Raw genomic sequence first — 5000 nt, forward strand, 5'->3', positions numbered from 1 at the left:
AAAATTATGTAGATAATAGACAAGAACACTTAACTGGTTTTGGACTAGGATGCAGGGCGAGAACCAGGTGTCACTGTTCCGCCATCTCATTCCATATAAGAAACTAGTAAGAAGTTCCATAGCTTCTGTCTTAAGAAAGTAATTGTATGGTCTCCCTCCGACAGACTGGATTACTCCCAGGCTTCAATACCATATGTGAAGCCGCAGGTGAAGGTAGCGGTAAATCTGAAATAATATTAATCAAACTCAATAACAGCATAAATACCACGCTGAGGGACCTGGTAAATGTATTGAAGGTCCTGCAAGATTAGAAGGTCGGAATTACAGTCAATCTTCTTTGGTAGTAAGAATTTAATTCCATCTTAAGCGGTAATGTTAAAACTAATTTCCACTATCTTCATATAATATCTTCATGAGATTCACAACTAGTTTAGGGTTTAAAATCTTCCAGGTGTGTAATGTTAATTAAAATTCCTTTTATATTATAAAATCTGCAAAGTCTAATGGGATACTTCTAACAATTGCTAAAAGACTATTCTCTTAAGTGACACATTTAACCCACTTGACAAAATAGTTAATCAAAGTAAGAGCATATTCGACACTATTTTTGTTAGTTTTAAAAAGTTACGAATGCTCCTTCGAATATATTCAGTGAGCAGCTTTTACTACTTACAAGCAGCCTCAGAGGTTCTTAACCAGCATGGTTAGATTAAAATAAATAGGTAATTCGACCCTTAAACTTCAAGACACTGAACTAAAAGGGGTTACTTCTCTGATGGCACAAGATATAAACAAATAAATAAACCATGTACATGCAAATACCAAAACACCACCTATCACAAACGAAAAATGCTAATACAATACAGTAAAGACATAAAATAAAGTTTCTTGCTGGGACAACTTACTAAATACTGCTGATCCTTTGAGAGTAATCCTTAACACTTCCACAGAACAAGTGAATCTAAATCTAATACAAATTCTAACTTCCAAAGAAGACTAAACTTCACTCCAGCAAGGAGAACTAAATACAAACAAAATCACTGTTCAAACAAGGATTACAGAGTAAATGCTATGAAAGTACAGTTAAGGGGAAACTACTCGAAAAAGACAAAATAAATATTATTTGACATTACTAAGCTAGCATAATGTTATGTATACAATATATATATATATATATATATATATATATATATATATATATATATATATATATATATATATATATATATATATATATATATATATATATATATATATATATATACAGAATATCCAAACAGCTAAATTCCTTACATTTTATCTATTTTTGCTGATCAGTTAAACGACCAACAGTGATTTGATTTATGTCAAAACTTTGTCAATATATTTCATAACTGAATGGTAAAGGTTTAAGATTTTAGCTTACCAATTTGCATGTCAAAACTCTTCAAGATAAAGGAATGAAGTCTGCAGTCAAAATGACGAACTCCATTTGTCTGAATATATTTTTCTATGACGTCATGGTTGTAAACAATAAGGGAAATAGAAATCTCAACGAATTTAAAACTCTTGCATTAATTAAGATCATTTGATGTTTGTTAGACGTCTTATAGTAACATTCAATAGTCGTAGATGAGCTAAACTTTATAAAGAAACAAGCCTTTGATCATATAATTGTATCAGAGGTTGTGACAACCATTTCCATTTTCAGTTAGATTTACTCTTTCATGTGATTACAAGGTGTACAGGATAACACGAAAAATAACGGAAAATATAGGTTAGCCCAATTGTGAGACCATATGTAAATCATTATTTCTCATTTCATTTGATTTCTCAAATTTTCTATCAATTTATGGTACATACTTGAGAGTAATGAACCCAAAAACTGAATGTTCCTTTAAAGGAACATGATAGAGCCACATGCAGCAGACATTGCCTTCATTTTCATTTCTATTGGATTACCTTAGGACCATATAGCACACCTAATGTCGTTTTATATAATGCCCAACAAGAACTTAGTTATATGATAAATAACCTAACCTGATAGTTACCTAAAGACATTAAAGAATATTAGATAGCCTTACCTAACCTAACTAAACCTAGGCTACCTTAAAATAGGATATTTTACCCACATATACTTATATAACTAAGCATACCTAACCTAACTAAACCTAGGCTACCTTAAAATAGGATATTTTTACCTAGATAAACTTATATAACTAAGCATACCTAACCTAACTAAACCTAGGCTACCTTATAATAGGATATTTTTACCCAGATAAACTTATATAACTAAGCATACCTAACCTAACTAAACCTAGGGTACCTTAAAATAGGATATTTTTACCCAGATATGCTTACATAACTAAGCATACCTAACCTAACTAAACCTAGGCTACCTTAAAATAGAATATTTTTACCTAGATAAACTTATATAACTAAGCATACCTAAACTAACTAAACGTAGGCTACCTTATAATAGGATATTTTTACCCAGATAAACTTATATAACTAAGCATACCTAACCTAACTAAACCTAGGGTACCTTAAAATAGGATATTTTTAACCAGATATACTTACATAACTAAGCATACCTAACCTAACTAAACCTCGGCTTCCTTAAAATAGGATATTTTTACCCAGATAAACTTATATAACTAAGCATACCTAACCTAACTAAACCTAGGGTACCTTAAAATATGATATTTTTACCCAGATAAACTTATATAATTAAGCATACCTAACCTATCTAAACCTAGGGTACCTTAAAATAGGATATTTTTACCCAGATATACTTACATAACTAAGCATGCCTAACCTAACTAAACCTAGGGTACCTTAAAATATGATATTTTCACCCAGATATACTTACATAACTAAGCATGCCTAACCTAACTAAACCTAGGCTACCTTGAAATAGGATATTTTTACCCAAATAAACTTATATAACTAAGCATACCTAACCTAACTAAACCTAGGCTACCTTGAAATAGGATATTTTTACCCAGATATACTTATATAACTAAGCATACCTAACCTAACTAAACCTAGGCTACCTTGAAATAGGATATTTTTACCCAGATATACTTATATAACTAAGCATACCTAACCTAACTAAACCTAGGCTTCCTTAAAATATGATATTTTTACCCAGATATACTTATACAACTAAGCATACCTAACCTAACCAAACCTAAGTGAAATAGGATATTATTGCCTAGATTTTCTTACATAACTAAGCATACCTAACCTAACCAAGCCAAGACTAGCCTAAGGGAAGTATGATATTACCCAGATATACTTAAATAACTAAACATACCTAACCTAACTGAACCTAGGATACCTTAAATGAAATAGGATATTAATATCTAATTAAGCATAGCCTTAGCTGAATACAGTAGCTTGAATATAATAAGTTTTTACCCTACTTTATCTAGCCTAGCCTAGCTGGTTTTAGCCTAACTTAGGCTAGTCTAGCCTTGCCTAACTAGGCCTAAATTTTATTATATCATTATATAATGTTGTATAAAATAGCAAGGGTTGAAATGGAACAGAGTATGTAGAACTTAGCCAGCAGTGCCTCCCTTATCCTAGGGTACCCATATTCATGCCCATTGCTGGCTCTCATATGTTCCCAGCCTCTCCATTTGTAAGAATCAGAGAAATATAAAGATTATATGAGGTGCCAGGTTTTCATTAATTATTATTATTATTATTATTATTATTATTATTATTATTATTATTATTATTATTATTATTATTATTATTATTATTATTATTATTGTTATTATTATAATTATTATTATTATTGTTGTTGTTGTTGTGAAACTTAATATTAATGGTATTATTATATTGATATCATTATTGATATTAATACAATGACTAATGTTATTATTATTAATAATAATATTATTGATATTAATATTAGTAATAATATCAATATTGATATAATCAATATTATTATTAATAATAGCATAACCATCATTATTATTAATATTGATATTTATAATAATAATAATAATAATAATAATAATAATAATAATAATAATAATAATAATAATAATAAAAATATTGATAAAAATAAGTTATTATATTAATTTCAATAAAAATAATAATAATAATAATAATAATAATAATAATAATAATAATAATAATAATATTGATAGTAGTAGTAGTAGTAGTAATAATAATAATAATAATAATAATAATAATAATAATAATAATAATAATAATAATAATAATATTAATATTAAAATTAATATGAAGATTATTAATATTATTATTATTATTATCATTATTATTATTACTATTATTATTATTAATATTGATATAAGTATTATTATTAGTATCAATATTAGTATTAATATTATTGTTATTATTATTAATATTATTATCATAATATTATTATTATTAATATTAATTTTATTATTATTATTATTATAATTTTTATTATTATTATTATTATTATTATTAATATAAATATAAATATTCATAATCTTGTTATTATTAGTATTAAATAATATTTATAGTAATATTATTATTATTATTATTATTATTATTATTATTATTATTATTATTATTATTATTATTATTATTATTATTATTAGTGATAATTATAATATTATTAATATTATTAACGTTATTATCATTATTAATATTAATATAATTATTTTCATTATTGATATTATTAATATTATTTTTTTTAATGTTAATCATATTATTGTTATTAATATTAAATTTAATATCAATATTACTAATAATAATAATAAGAATAAGAATTATAATATTGATAAGAATATTAATATTATTGTTAATATTTATATTGATATTAATATTGATAATAATAATATTAATAATATAATTTATATCAACATTAATATTAGTATTGATAATAAAAATAATATTCATAATATAAATAATAACAATAATAATGATAGTAATAGTAATGATATTATTATTATCATTATTATTATTATTATTATAAATATTGTTATTTATATTATTAATATTATTATCATTGG

The 5000-nt window shown here is 24.9% G+C and overlaps 1 long non-coding RNA gene across 1 annotated transcript in view; it reads right to left on the minus strand.

The window, feature by feature from the left end:
* The window catches only part of LOC137637114 (uncharacterized), a 2266-nt gene extending 1299 nt beyond the window's left edge, over positions 1 to 967 (minus strand). Inside the window, exons 1-2 of the long non-coding RNA XR_011043395.1 lie at positions 906 to 967; positions 35 to 225 (exon numbers count right to left, since the gene is read on the minus strand). This is a non-coding gene — a long non-coding RNA (uncharacterized lncRNA). The remainder of the gene's footprint in view (positions 1 to 34; positions 226 to 905) is intronic.
* Between the last annotated feature and the right edge of the window lie 4033 nt (positions 968 to 5000).

This window comes from Palaemon carinicauda, unplaced genomic scaffold, assembly GCF_036898095.1.
Source record: "Palaemon carinicauda isolate YSFRI2023 unplaced genomic scaffold, ASM3689809v2 scaffold54, whole genome shotgun sequence".
In the NCBI taxonomy this organism is placed as follows: domain Eukaryota; kingdom Metazoa; phylum Arthropoda; class Malacostraca; order Decapoda; family Palaemonidae; genus Palaemon; species Palaemon carinicauda.